The 15693-nt window shown below is 37.8% G+C and overlaps 1 protein-coding gene and 1 long non-coding RNA gene across 5 annotated transcripts in view; both read right to left on the bottom strand.

Moving 5' to 3' along the window:
* Positions 1-3943, bottom strand: part of LOC143226628 (uncharacterized) — a 42478-nt gene extending 38535 nt beyond the window's left edge. For all 4 annotated transcript variants that reach the window (XR_013014691.1, XR_013014690.1, XM_076457841.1 and 1 more), the window contains exon 1: positions 3924-3943. The gene's annotated coding sequence lies outside the window, so the exon portion shown is untranslated. The remainder of the gene's footprint in view (positions 1-3923) is intronic.
* A 5730-nt stretch (positions 3944-9673) lies between these two features.
* The window catches only part of LOC143226629 (uncharacterized), a 30333-nt gene continuing 24313 nt past the window's right edge, over positions 9674-15693 (bottom strand). The window contains exon 2 of the long non-coding RNA XR_013014692.1: positions 9674-9793. This is a non-coding gene — a long non-coding RNA (uncharacterized LOC143226629). The remainder of the gene's footprint in view (positions 9794-15693) is intronic.

Below are 15693 nucleotides of genomic sequence, written 5' to 3'. Positions count from 1 at the left end.
GTGAAAAGGTCGGTAAGATAATACGAAATGGAGAACTGAGAAATAAATACTTAGAAAAAGGTATGAATAGAGTTTCGGATGTCATATACTTTGCAAGGCAATGAAGAATAAAGATATGAATGTCAAACAGTTAAAAAGTTAATGAACAATAAAGATGTGGAAGCCAGATGGTTATAAAAATGTGAAAAAAAGATATATGAATTTTAAATAGCAAGATGAAGAAGAATAGAGATGTGGGTGGATGTTGTGGGTAATACATTGAAGAATAGATATTTGGGTGATAGATATAGAGAATGACAAAAATAGAGATTTGAGTATCAAATAGTTAGGAAAAGGATGAAAAATAGAGACCTGCCTGTGAAGTGGTGGGTAGATAATGGAAAGTGGAGATCAGATAAATAATTACTCAGAAAAAGGTATGAATAAAGATTTCGATCTCAAACATTTAGGAGGCGATGAAAAATATAGATATAAATGTCAAACAGTCAAAATAAAGGTGAAAATAAAGATCTCGATGCCAGATTTTTTGTAAAATTATGAAGAATAGATATATGAATTTCAAATAGCAAGATGAAGAAGAATAGAGATGTGGGTGGAGGTTGAGGGTAATACATTGAATAATAGAGATTTGGGTGATAGATATATATAATGGGAAGAATAGAGATTTGAGTATGAAATAGTTAGGAAGAGGATGTAAAATAGATACTTGGATGCCAAGACGTGGAAACATAATGCAAAATGGAGATCTGAGGAATAAATATTTAAAAAAAGGTAAGAATAGATATTTCTACATCCAATACTAAAAAAGACGACGAAGAATAAAGATACGGATGTGAAACAATTAAAGTTATGTGAAAAATAAAGATCTGGTTGCCAGATTTTTATAAAAATGTGAATGAGAGGTCTATGAATTTCAAATAGTAAAACGAAGAAGAATAGAAGTATGGATGGGAAGTGGTGAATAATACAACGAAGAATAGAGATTTGAGTGTTAGATATATAGAATGGCAAGAATAGTTATTTGAATGTCAAATAGTTAGAAAGAGTTCAGGAATGGAGTCTTGGATGTCAACGTTCAATAAGATAATGCAAAATGGAGATCTGAGGAATAAATACAAAGAAAAAATGTATGAACACAACGAAGAATAAATATTTGGGTGTGAGATATATAGAATGGCAAAAATAGATATTTGAATGTTAAATAGTTAAAATGTTAAAAACATTCAAGAATAGAGACGTGGATGTCAAGCATTGAGTAAGATAATGAAAAATGGAAATCTGAGGAGTGAATACTTAGTAAAGAGTATCAATAAAGATTTGGATCTCAAACAATTAGCAAGGCAATGACGAATATAGATATGGATGTCCAACAGTTAAAATAAATGGAAAATAAAGATTTGGATGCCATGCCTTTGTAAAAATATGATGAAGAGCATATGAATTTGAAATAGCAAGACGAAAAAAGAATAGAGATGTTGGTGGGAAGTGGTTGGTAATAGAAAGAAGAATAGAGATTTGGGTGTTAGATATGTAAAAGGAGAAGAATAATGATTTGGGTGTGAAATAGTTAGGTAGAGGATTAGAAAAAGAGACATGGATATCGTGCGGTCGATAAAATAATGCAAAATGGAGATATGAGGAATAAATGCTTAGAGAGAAGGAAAGAATAGACATTATGATGTTAAATACATAGCAAGACGATGAAGAATAGAGATATAGAGGTCACACAGTTAAAAGGTCGTTGAAGAGTAAAGATCTGAATGCTAGATTTTTTATAAAATTATGAAGAATAGATATATGATTATAAAAAAGCAAGACGAAGAAAAATGGAGATGTGGCCTTGTTGGTTATACAACGAAGAATAGAGATTTGGATGATAGATATACAGAAGGAGAAAAAATATAGATTTGGTTGTGAAATAGATAGCAAGACGATGAAGAATAGGGACATGAAGGTCAAGCAGTGGGTAATTTAATGCAAAATGGAGATCTAAGAAATAAATTATTAGAAAAAAGGTTTGAATAGAGATTTGGAACTCAAATACTTATGAAAGTGTTGAAAAAGAGAGATATGGATGTCAAACAGTTAAAATAAAGGTGAAAAATAAGATTTGCATGACAGATTTTTATAAAATATGAAGAATAGATATACGAATTTCAAATAGCAAGACGAAGAATAGAGATGTGGGTAGGAATTGGTGGGTAATACAACAAAGAATAGATATTTGGGTGTTAGATACACTGAATGGTAAAAATTGAGATTTGAGTGTGAAATAGTTAGAAAGAGGATGAAAAATTGAGACCTGGATATCATGTGGTTGGCAAGATAATGCAAAATGTAGATTCGAGGAATAAGTACTTTGAAAAAATGTAAGAATAGAGATTATGATGTTAAGTTCATAGGAAGACGATGAAGAATAGAGAAGTGGTCACACAGTTAAAAGGTAGTTGAATAATTAGGATCTGAATGCCAGATTTTTATAAAATTATTTAGAATAGATATACGGTTACAAATTTGAAAAACGAAGAAGAATAGAGATGTAGGTGGAAAGTAATGGATAATAGAACGAACAATAGATATTTGGGTGTTAGATATATAGAATGGTAAGAATTGAGATTTCAGTTTTAAATAATTAGGAAGAGGATGGAAAATAGAGACCTTGATATCATGCAGTCAGTAAGATAATGCAAACCGGAGATCTGAGGAATAAAAATTTAAAAAAAAAGGAAAGAACAAATTTCTACATACAATACTTATGAAGACGAGGAAGAATAGTATTATGGATGTGAAACAATTAAACGTTATGTGAAAAATAAAAATCTGGATGCCAGATTATAATAAAAATGTGAAGGACAGGTCGATGAATTTCGAATAGTAAAACGAAGAAGGAATAGATGCGAAGTGGTGAGTAATACAACGAAGAATACAGTTTTGGGTGTTGGATATACAGAATGGCAAGAATAGATATTTGAATAGAGTACAAGTAGAATAAAGACATGGATGTCTAACAGTTAAAAAATATGATTTGGATGCGATGTCTTTGTAAAATTATGACATGTACAATTCAAAGAGCAAGACGAAGAAAAATAGACATTAGGTTGTGAATTAGATAACACCAAAATGGATATCTGAGGAATAAAATGCTTAGAAAAACGCATAATAATTGTATTAAAGTGTGTGAAGGAAAGTTTCGGTTTTAAAGCGAAGTTTGTAATAGGTTTTTTTGAGAAGGAATAGAAATACAGACCGATACACATTTGGTTATGTATGTACATTACGGGTATCAACCCCGAATTACAGTAACTGTAGATGCATCTTTCCTTTATTAAAATGGAAAGGACACTGAATTACAGTAGCTGTAGATGCATCTTTCCTATATTACAACGAAGCCTTTACGTGGTGCTGTTCAATGAAGTTGCATTAATCAAGGAAAACTTCCGAAACACCAGTTCTTAAAGAACGATGAAGAATTGACAATTTCAATTTATACACATAATACAAAAGTTACAAATGACACCACAATATTTCACTAAAAAGAGTCCATAGTTCCAGTTAATGACCTTCCGTTGGAGAGACCGTAGTAGCGCCTTCGCCAGCCTCCCGACGCCAACGTTCTACACCTTTCGTTGGAGAGACCGTGGTAGCGCCTTCGCCAGCCTCCCGACGCCGACGTTCTACACCTTTCGTTGGAAAGACCGTGGTAGCGCCTTCGCCAGCCTCCCGACGCCGACGTTCTTCACCTTTCGTTGGAGAGACCGTGGTAGCGCCTTCGCCAGCATCACGACGCCGACGTTCTACACCTTCCGTTGGAGAGACCGTGGTAGCGCTTTCGCCAGCATCACGACGCCGACGTTCTACACCTTCCGTTGGAGAGACCGTGGTAGCGCCTTCGCCAGCCTTCCGACGCCGACGTTCTAAGTCACCAGTCATTTGATTATCGTCCGTAACGAATACCGTGGATGTAGATGGGTCTGTAGGGTAAAAATGCAACGATGTTAAGTTAAAATATAAAAACAAAATTGCTAATACAATCTTTCACTCCATCGTTTCGACACTCTAAAATAGGTATAAAATAACTAAAACTATAAACATCTCCTTCTTCTCATCTGCTGGTATATATACAACTCGTCTTTGATGAATTCTGAGGGCTCTGAAATTGCGCATGCTCATAAATATGCCGTAGAGAGAACAGACCGTATGCATTGTATGATAAAGGGAGGTAATGTTGATTGCTTGCCTCTTATTATTTTCTTTCTGAAATATTCAGTATTCGGTGAAGTGGCATGTCCTTTTATATCTCTGTCTGGCTTGATTCAATTTTTTAAGTTTATTAGTAGTTTTACCTAGTTTTTGTGTTTAGTGATTTTTCGTATTTATTGAGGTTAGATACTAAGTACATTATTTTGTATGTTAGGTATTTTAAACATAATTTACAGGACCTAAAATGAGAGCTCACATTATTTAGAGCTGTATTTTTTGTTCTAGAAAAATATAATACCGGACGTAAGTGTTGTAAGTCCAAAAATTTACTTACCTAACCGAGGGACAATAACACAATGGACAAATTCGTGTGATATATAAAATTGAATAACACAAATTGTGTTATTCTAGTTTAGAACAAGCGTCAGACGGTACCAACATATTTGAAACTATCAATTTCGTCATAAGGAAAATATCTTTAATTCACTAAAGCAGTGGCGAAACCCAGGGGTTCGGTGAGTCATTCTCAGGTGTTCGGCGAAGGTCAAAACACACATACTGTGTGTGTGTCCGATCCGTTCATTCCACTCGTATGATTCGTAACGTCATGCCTACTTGGCCATCATTGGCTGCGGCTGACACGTCACATCACTTGGCCTTAATGTCTGTGCTGCAGGGAACTTCGTGCGCTTAGTAGTCGACTTGTGACTGTAGTAATTGTTTGTCATTTTATTATTTTTCTCCTAATCTTTCAATTCCTTCATACTAACTATGTCGAGCAAAAACAAAAGGTGGTCGGACGAATACGTACAGTATGGATTCACGTGTATAACGGAACATGATGGGAGTCAGCGTTTTCAATGCATGATTTGCAATGCCAAGTTGAGCAATTTTAGTTTAGCACCTAGACTAAAAAAACTAAGAGAACACTCCCTAAAGCTGCATGGAGATGGGAAATACAAGAATACAACGCTTGCTGAATTCAAGGTAAAGAGAGCCAGCTACTTTGCCTGTTCTCGGCTTTGTATCCATTGACAAACCGATCCTCACAGCATCGTATAAAGTTGCGTACTTGATCGCAAAGCAGGGCAAACCACATACCATTGGTAAAGCACTCCTAAAACCAGCTGCGTTGAAGATGGCGAATGTCATACTGGGAAAAGCTGCTGAAAAAAGTTATACCAAATTTCTCTTTGAAATGACACCATCAGCAGCAGAATAGATGACATGAGCGATGACATCTTGGCTCAAGTGGTTGCAAATCTGATTTCAAGCGCAGCAAAATTCAGCCTTCAACTCGACCAGACCACTGACGTTTCCAATCTAAGCCAGCTCGTTGTATTCGTGGGCTATGTGAAGAACGACGAGATAAGATATTTTTTATTTTGTAAGCCTCCTCTTACAACAACAACTAAGGCAGTCGACGTGAAGAAACTTGTGGATGACTTCTTCAGAGACAACGATCTTTCGTAGGATATGGTTTCTGCAGTTTGTTTGGACAAATCTCCAGTCATGCTGGAACGAAACTTTAGTTTTGTTGCATTGGTGAAAGCCGATGCACCCACATCGTTGTAATGCACTGTGATCTACACAGGCATGCGTTGGCAACAAAACCTTGCCTTCAAAACTGTCAGAAGTATTAAAAATTGTTGTGGAATGTGTGAACTTTGTGCAAAATAGTGCTCTGAAGCACCGCATCTTCAAATTGCCATGTAATGAAATGGGCTCTGAAGTCAAGGTACTTCTGTACCATTCTATCGATCGTTGGTTATCCTGGGGAAAGGTGCTGAATCGTGATTTTGCCATGCGTGTGAAATTAGCCCTGTTTTTGCAAGAGCACCAACATTGTCATGCTGATTGCTTCGAAAAATCTCATTTTGGCGTACATGGACGATATCTTCAACGCTTTCAGTCATCTCAATCAACAGATGCAGGTCGGTGGAGTCAACATAATCGAAGCGGAAGAACACTTAAAGGCTTTTCAAAAAAGCTACCGTTATGGAAACGACGAACAGAGAATCATAACTTTGCAAACTTTCCCCTGCTGGACGACTGTTTAGGTAAGATCGAAGATGTGTCTGAAATCGGAGACATTTCTGTACTCGGGGAACTGAAGCAAGCAATTGCCATGCACTTAGATGAGCTTGCAAAGTCTCTCGACGGATACTTCCTCACCAGAAAGTCATGTCCAGCATGAATGAGACAGCCGTTCACGTTTAGCGTTGCGATAGTAGATGTCAATGATGAATACCTCGACGAAATCATTGAACTTCAGCAGAGCTAGGTTCAACAGACACTTTTCAGAACAACAACGCTTTCAACGTTCTGGTGTCACCAAATCGTAGCGTACCCTCTTATAGCTAAGAAAGCCCTTGAGATAATCATACCGTTTGTTACAACATATCTTTGCGAGCAATCCTTTTCGAGGATGGTAGACATAAAAACGAAGAAAAGGAACATACTTTGTTGCGAAAATGATATAAGAGTGGCACTTTCCAAGGTGAAGCCGCGCATTTCTGAACTTGTCTCTGAAAGGCAAAAACAAAAGTCACATTGATTTGCTGTAAATATTCATTGAGTTATGTTTTTGTTTTTGTGTGAAATCCAAGTTTTGTTGATTTTGTTCTTTGAACACAGTAATATTATGTGTTACTGATGCATGGCTCATTTTGTGCATTAGTAAAATATCTACTTATGTTAAGTATATTTTATTTTTCCAATTACGAAGGGTTCAGTGAAACTTCTGGGGTTCAGTACCTCTAACAAGGTTAAGAAACACTGCACTAAAGTGAGTAGACATTTATCTCTGAGGTTTACGAAACGTTCGAATCACGAAATATTATAGACCTTCAATTGTAACCTCGTAGTACTTAACCATTGACCGTCAACAATACTGAATTAACGTGTCTCAGAAGTAGTTTAGAAGATGTAATTTAATTAGGAACAATGAAATGGTTTATTGTTTTAACAATTTGTGTGTGGATATGGAAAATGTTAAATGCATAGTTTGTGAAGAAAATCTCATGTGAAATATGCTCATTATTTTCTAGTTGATTGGTTTGTATCTCAATTCAGTTGTGGAAGAAATCATGAGCGTATGGATACTGACAGCATTTAATGATCATTTGATGGAATTCGTTATGAAAAATTTATAAAAATATAAATAAACTCACGTCTTACATATCGTAAATGTAAATTTATCATACCAATACTTTATTATTACAGCTACTTTAGAATCTATCAATACTCAAGTTAGATATGCCATTAACGTTCCTAAAAACAAAAGAGAGTAACACTTGAATTTGTTTATTTTAAACTAAATGTTTTTGGATCCAAAACTAATATGCCAGTTTTAAACACCAATTAGTGTGTAAACATTCTTCAACATACGGTGTAGCTTCAGTTGTTTCCTGGTACTTTAATTTTGTTGAATTGCAGAATCAAAAATGAAAACATTTTCACATTTACAGCGTATAACTATATTAAAAAATGTTACGAACTTTAAGAGTGCATGCAGTCTAGCTTTCGAAAAACTTTATTATTTTATGAATCTGTCAATTTATTTTTTTCCTGGATGTTAAAATTGATAATTACGTTTATCTGCAATTACAAAGGAAGCTTCATGTACATCTCAAACTTTTACTCCTTTTAATGTCAGTTCATGAGTGTCTATTTGGTTAAATTATTTTTATCATTATTTCGTACTGGTTAAACGACGCAGTTTGGTTAGATTCAGTAATGTTTAGAACAGTGATGGGATTCAAATATTTTAACAACCAATTATATGTCGCGTTACACACCATAATTTTGTGTGATTAAAAATAACAACAAAAATATCTTACTCAAATAATTTATTCAGCATGCTTTAAATATTTCCAAATTGCCACTTGATTATCATTAAAATCTTTATTCCTTCCACGCTTGAACCCGTTGTCATCAGCTGTGTGTATTTTCATAGCCAAATTTGAACTGGAAAAGACCTGGATGTCAAGCATTGAGTAAGATAATGCAAAATGGAAATCTGAGGAATGAATTCTTAGTAAAGAGTATCAATAAAGATTTGGATCTCAAACAATTAGCAAGGCAATGACGAATATAGATATGGATGTCAAACAGTTAAAAGAAATGGTTTGTTTGTTTGTTTGTTTTGGAATTTCGCACAAAGCTACTCGAGGGCTATCTGTGCTAGCCGTCCCTAATTTAGCAGTGTAAGACTAGAGGGAAAGCAGCTAGTCATCACCACCCACCGCCAACTCTTGGGCTACTCTTTTACCAACGAATAGTGGGATTGACCGTCACATCATAACGCCCCCACGGGTGAAAGGGTGAGCATGTTTGGCGCGACTCGGGCGCAAACCCGCGACCCTCAGATTACGAAGCGCACGCCTTAACGCGCTAGGCCATGCCAGGCCCAAAAGAAATGGATGAAGAGCATATGAATTTGAAATAGTAAGACGAAGAAAGAATAGAGATGTGGGTGGGAAAGGGTTGGTAATAGAAAGAAGAATAGAGATTTGGGTGTTAGATATGTAAAAGGAGAAGAATAGAGATTTAGGTGTGAAATAGTTAGGTAGAGGATAAGAAAAAAGAGACCTGGATATCGTGCGGTCGATGAGATAATGCAAAATGGAGATATGAGGAATAAATGCTAAGAGAGAAGGAAAGAATAGAGATTATGATGTTAAATACATAGCAAGACGATGAAGAATAGAGATATAGAGGTCACACAGTTAAAAGGTCGTTGAAGAGTAAAGATCTGAATGCTAGATTTTTATAAAATTATGAAGAATAGATATATGATTATAAATTAGCAAGACGAAGAAGAATGGAGATGTGGGTGGGAACGTGTTGGTTATACAACGAAGAATAGAGATTTGGGTGTTAGATATACAGAAGGAGAAAAGTATAGATTTGGTTGTGAAATAGATAGCAAGACGATGAAGAATAGGGACATGAAGGTCAAGCAGTGAGTAATATAATGCAAAATGGAGATCTGAGAAATAAATTCTTAGAAAAAAGGTTTGAATAAAGATTTGGAACTCAAATACTTATGAAAGTGTTGAAAAAGAGAGACATCGACGCCTAACAGTTAAAAAAATATGATTTGGATGCGATGTTTTTGTAAAATTACGACATGTACAATTCAAAGAGCAAGACGAAGAAAAATAGACATTAGGTTGTGAATTTGATAACACCAAAATGGAGACCTGAGGAATAAAATGCTTAGAAAAACGCTGTAATAATTGTATCAGAGTGTGTGAAGGAAAGTTTATCGGTTTTAAAGCGAAGTTTGTAATAGGTTTTTTAGAAGGAATAGAAATACAGACCGATACACATTTGGTTATGTAAGTACATTACGGGTATCACTGAATTACAGTAACTGTAGATGCATCTTTCCTTTATTACAATGAAGACTTCACGTGGTGCTGTTGAATGAAGTTTCATTAACCAAGGAAAATTTCCGAAACACCAGTTCTTAAACAACGATAAAGAATTGTACAATTTTAATTTATACACATAATACAAAAGTTACAAATGAGCGAATGACACCACAATATTTTATTAAAAAGAGTTCGTAGTTCTAGTTAATGACCTTCCGTTGGAGAGACCGTGGTAGCGCCTTCGCCAGCCTTCGCCAGCCTCCCGACGCCTTCCGTTGGAGAGACCGTGCTAGCGCCTTCGCCAGCCTCCCGACGCCTTCCGTTGGAGAGACCGTGCTAGCGCCTTCGCCAGCCTCCGACGCCTTCCGTTGGAGAGACCGTGCTAGCGCCTTCGCCAGCCTCCCGACGCCTTCCGTTGGAGAGACCGTGCTAGCGCCTTCGCCAGCCTCCCGACGCCTTCCGTTGGAGAGACCGTGCTAGCGCCTTCGCCAGCCTCCCGACGCCTTCCGTTGGAAAGACCGTGCTAGCGCCTTCGCCAGCCTCCCGACGCCTTCCGTTGGAGAGACCGTGCTAGCGCCTTCGCCAGCCTCCCGACGCCTTCCGTTGGAGAGACCGTGCTAGCGCCTTCGCCAGCCTCCCGACGCCGACGTTCTACACCTTCCGTTGGAGAGACCGTGTTAGCGCCTTCGCCAGCCTCCCGACGCCGACGTTCTACACCTTCCGTTGAGAGACCGTGCTTGCGCCTTCGCCAGCCTCCCGACGCCGACGTTCTACACCTTCCGTTGGAGAGACCGTGCTTGCGCCTTCGCCAGCCTCCCGGCGCCGACGTTCTACACCTTCCGTTGGAGAGACCGTGGTAACGCCTTCGCCAGTCTCCCGGCGCCGACGTTCTACACCTTCCGTTGGAGAGACCGTGGTAACGCCTTCGCCAGTCTCCCGGCGCCGACGTTCTACACCTTCCGTTGGAGAGACCGTGCTTGCGCCTTCGCCAGCCTCCCGGCGCCGACGTTCTACACCTTCCGTTGGAGAGACCGTGCTTGCGCCTTCGCCAGCCTCCCGGCGCCGACGTTCTACACCTTCCGTTGGAGAGACCGTGGTAACGCCTTCGCCAGTCTCCCGACGCCGACACCTTTCGTTGGAGAGACCGTGGTAGCGCCATCGCCAGCCTCCCGACGCCGACGTTCTAAATCACCAGTCATTTGGTTATCGTCGGTAACGAATACCGTGAATGTAGATAGGTCTGTAAGGTAAAAATGCAATGACGTGAGGTTAAAATACAAAAACAAAATTGCTAATACAATCTTACACGCCATCGTTTCAACACTCTAAAGTACGTGTAGAATAATTAAAACTATAAACTTCTCCTTCTTCTCATCTACTGGTTTTTATACAACTCGTCTTTGTTGAATTCCGACAGCTCTGAACTTGCGCATGCTCATAAATATGCCGTAGAGAGAACAGACCGTATGCATTGTATGATAAAGGGAGGTAATGTTGATTGCTGGCCTCTTTCCCTATACAGGGGTTCCTTACTATGTGCATATTGGGAATATTCTCTAAACAGTATTATAATTATCGTTGATTGCGCTATGTACTGATGGCACGGACACTAGTTTTAAAGTAGTACAAAACTCATCTAGATTTTCTGATCCACGTGTCATAAAAAGGTACATATATTGTCTTACCTAATGTAATCGCTCTTTTATAAGAAAGATACACTTTCTATTAACTTATAGAGCGAAATCGTAGACATGAACTTTGACCATTATGTTTATTATAATACTATGTTAAAGTCTGGAATCTATAAAATACATTTTACAACCAACTAACCCTCGTATATTATCTTACAAAAATGGTAAACAAACATATACAAGGAAAAACCAAATCATAGCTCAGTCGACAAGTAGAGCTAGCTACTGAACTTAAAAAGAAAAAGGATTGAAACTGACAAACCATAGGGACCCAGATTGTGTATTCATAAAATATTGTAAATTATTCATAAAAGAAATATTTTAAGGTTGCCTGATTAAAAACTATAGTGATTCTAATGAAATTCCGAGACAACTATACACAAAGTAAGTGAGTTCCTAATATCAGTTATCTCTTAAATAATGTCTGATTTGAGATTCAGTAAAGGAGAAAGGATTTCAAACGCTTTTAATGTTATTTAATTAATAATGTATGTTCCATTATTATTAATTACTCCCTGCCAACGATTCACAAGCTTCTGAACGCAACTTCCATAAAATTGTTGTGGTTTGGAGGAAAAGAATGTAGAGAGGGTAGTTTTGAGATGTTCATGTGTTCCAAGCTATTTTCCATCAAGAAAATTCTGCAAACTTCAGAAGAGATGATAATCTGATGGAGCAAATTCTGGAGAATAAGGAGAATGATGGAAATTTTAACCTGTTTAGCTCCTAAATTTTTGCAGATGTAATCCTTGTTGTATGGGGCCGTGCATTATCTTGGTCTAACACAACACCTTTACGATTGACCAAAACAGGCTTCTTATCTTTCAGTGCAACATTCAAGCGCACTAACTGTTTTGACAATAGAAGTCTGAAGTAATCCTTACATTGAGTGGCACCAACGCAAAGTAGATCACACCAACGATATCTCACCAAATGCTTTACAAAACTTTCCTTGGGTCTAAGTCCATTTTGGGCTGTGCTTTAGCGAGTTTACCTGCATTGATCCATTATCTGCGGCACTGAAAAACTGTTATAAAATATCCATTTTTTCATTCATCTCCAGTCACTAACATGTCCAAAAACGGTGAGTTACGTTCACGAGAAGAAAGATAAGTACAAATGTCCACTCTTGTTCTAAGATTGGCTTCTGTCAAATCATGGGGAACCTACGTTTCAAGAGTTGACACCTTTCCAAGGTGTTGCAGATGACGGTGAACTGTTGAATGTGTTGAATTAAAATTTTGTGCTAGTTCTCCAACTGTAACAGCACAATCTTCATCAAGTGCACCAGCAGAAAGTCAGAATATAAACTGAACAGGACGACCTGAACGTAGCGCTTCACTTAAGCTGTAGACTCATCCATCTCCACAAGAGTTTATTTTATTAATGATCTGAAAAAGTGGAGCTGGTTTAGTTTCTTTCATTTGTCTGGACAGGTGTACACACGTCTTAGTATATATTGTAGTCATTACAACATTCTAAAAAGAAAGAAATGGTGATTATTTTCTGTATTAAATTTTGGGTCATTACTAATGGGTTAACCTGATGTAAAAAAATTATTTTCCTTCTGAAGTGTTCAGTATTCGGTGAAGTGGCATGTCCTTTTATATCTCTATCTGGTTTGATTCCATTTTTCAAGTTTATTAGATAGTTCTACCTAGCTTTTGTATTTAGTGATTTTTCGTATTTGTTTAGGTTAGATACTAAGTACATTATTTTTTTTATTAGGAATTTTAAACATAATTTACAGGACCTAAAATGCAAGCTCACATTATTTAGAGCTGTATTTTTTGTTCTAGAAAAATATAATACCGGACATAAGTGTCGTAAGTCCAAAAATTTACTTACCTAACCGAGGGACAATAACACATTGGACAAACTCGCGTGATATATAAAATTGAATGGCACAAATTGTGTTATTCTAGTTTAGAACAAATCTAAGACGCTACCAACATATTTGAAACTATCAATATAGTCATAATGAAAATATCTTTAATTCACTAAAGCAGTGGGAAACCCAGGGATTCGGTGAGTCAGTCTCAGGTGTTCGTCGAAGGTCAAAACACACACACTATGTGTGTGTCCATTCCGTTCATTCCACTCGCACGATTCGTGACGTCATGCCCACTTGGCCATCATTGGCTGCGGCTGACACGTCACATCACTTGGCCTTAATGTCTGTGCTGCAGGGAACTTCGTGCGCTCAGTAGTCGACTTGTGACTGTAGTAATCATGCGTCATTTTAATGTTTTTCCTAATCTTTCAAAAACAGAAGGTGGTCGGACGAATACGTATACAATATGGGATTCACGTGTATAACGGAATATGATGGGAGTCAGCGTCCTCAATGCATGATTTGCAATGCCAAGTTGAGCAATTCTAGTCTAGCACCAGCAAAACTAAGAGACCACTCTCTAAAGCTGCATGGAGATGGGAAATACAAGAATAACACGCTTGCTGAATTCAAGGTAAAGAGAGCCAGGTTCGATGAAAAGGCTACTTTGCCTGTTCTCGGCTTTGTATCCATCGACAAACCGATCCTCACAGCATCGTACAAAGTTGCATATTTGATCGCAAAGCAGAGCAAATCACACACCATTGGTAAAGCACTCGTGAAACCAGCTGCGATGAAGATGGCGAATATCATACTGGGAAAAGCTGCTGAAAATAAGTTATCCCAAATTTCTCTTCAAATGAGACCATCAGCAGCAAAATAGATGACATGAGCAATGACGTCTTGGCTCAAGTAGTTTCAACTTTGAGTTCAAGCCCAGCAAAATTCAGCGTTCAACTCGACCAGACCACTGAGGTTTCCATCCTAAGCCAGATCGTTGTATTCGTGCGCTGTGTGAAGAACGACGAGATAAGATTTTTTTTTATTTTGTAAGTCTTCTATTACAACAACAATTAAGGCAGTCGACGTGAAGAAACTTGTGGATGACTTCTTCAGAGACAACGATCTTTCGTAGGATATGGTTTCTGCAGTTTGTTTGGACGGAGCTCCAGTCATGCTGTGACGAAACTCTTGTTTTGGTGCACTGGTGAAAGCCGATGCACCACACATGATTTTAATGCACTGTGTTCTGAACAGGCATGCGTTGGCAACAAAAACCTTGCCTTCAAAAGTGACAGAAGTATTAAAAATTGTTGTGGAATGTGTGAACATTGTGCGAAATAGTGCCTGAAGCACCGCATCTTCAAAGAGCCATGTAAAGAAATGTGCTCTGAATTCAATGTACTTCTGTACCATTCTAACAATCGGTGGTTATCCCAGGGAAAGTTGCTGAATCGTGATTTTGCCAAGCGTGTGAAATTAGTCTTGTTTTAACGAGAGCACCAACATTGTCATGCAGATTGCTTCGAAAAATCTGAGTTTATTCTCATTTTGTCGTACATGACCAATGTCATGCTGGGACGAAACTCTGGTTTTGGTGCACTGGTGAAAGGCTTTTCAAAAAAGCTACCGTTATGGAAACAACGAACAGAGAATAATAACTTTGCAAACTTTCCCCAGCTGGACGACTGTGTAAGTAAGATCGAAGATGTGTCTGAAATAGGAGACATTTCTTTACTCGGGAAACTGAAGCAAGCAATTATCATGCCCTTGATGAGCTCGCAAAGTCTCTCGACGGATACTTCCCCACCAGAGAGTCATATCCAGCAAGGGTGAGACAGCCGTTCGCGTTTAGTGTTGCGACAGCAGTTGTCAATGATGAATACCTCGACGAAATCATTGAACTTTAGCAGAGCCAAGAGGTTCAACAGAATCTTTTCAGAACAATAACGCTTTCAACGTTCTGGTGTCACCAAATCGTAGCGTACCCTCTTATTGCTAAGAAAATAATAATCGTGACTGGAGATAATCATAACGTTTGATACAACATATTTTTGCGAGCAATCCTTTTCGAAGATGGTAGACATAAAATCGTAGAAAAGGAACATACTTTGTTTCGAAAATGATGTAAGAGTGGCACTTGCCAAGATGAAGCCACGCATTTCTGAACTTGTCTCTGAAAGGCAACAGCAAAAGTCACATTGATTTGCAGTAAATATTCATTGAGTTATGTTTTTGTTTGTGTGTGAAATTCATGTTTTGTTGGTTTTGTTCTTTGAACACAGTGATATTATGTGCAACTGATGCATGGCTCATTTTGTGCATTACTAAAATATCTACTTGTGTTTTGATTTAAAAAAAATCATATTTTATTTTTCTAATTACGAAGGGTTTAGTGAAACTTCCGGGGTTCAGTACCTCTAACAAGGTTAAGAACCACTGCACTAAAGTAAGTAGACATTTATCTCTGAGGTTTAGGAAACGTTCGAATCACGAAATATTATAGACCCTCAATTGTAACCTCCTAGTACTTAACCATTGACCGTCAACAATACTGAATTTACGTGTATGAGAAGTAGTTTAGAAG

This window comes from Tachypleus tridentatus, chromosome 9 (assembly GCF_004210375.1).
Source record: "Tachypleus tridentatus isolate NWPU-2018 chromosome 9, ASM421037v1, whole genome shotgun sequence".
NCBI classification, from domain to species: Eukaryota; Metazoa; Arthropoda; class Merostomata; order Xiphosura; family Limulidae; genus Tachypleus; species Tachypleus tridentatus.
The sequence above is the reverse complement of the archived record's forward strand: the minus strand, read 5'-3'. Positions and strand labels throughout refer to the sequence as shown.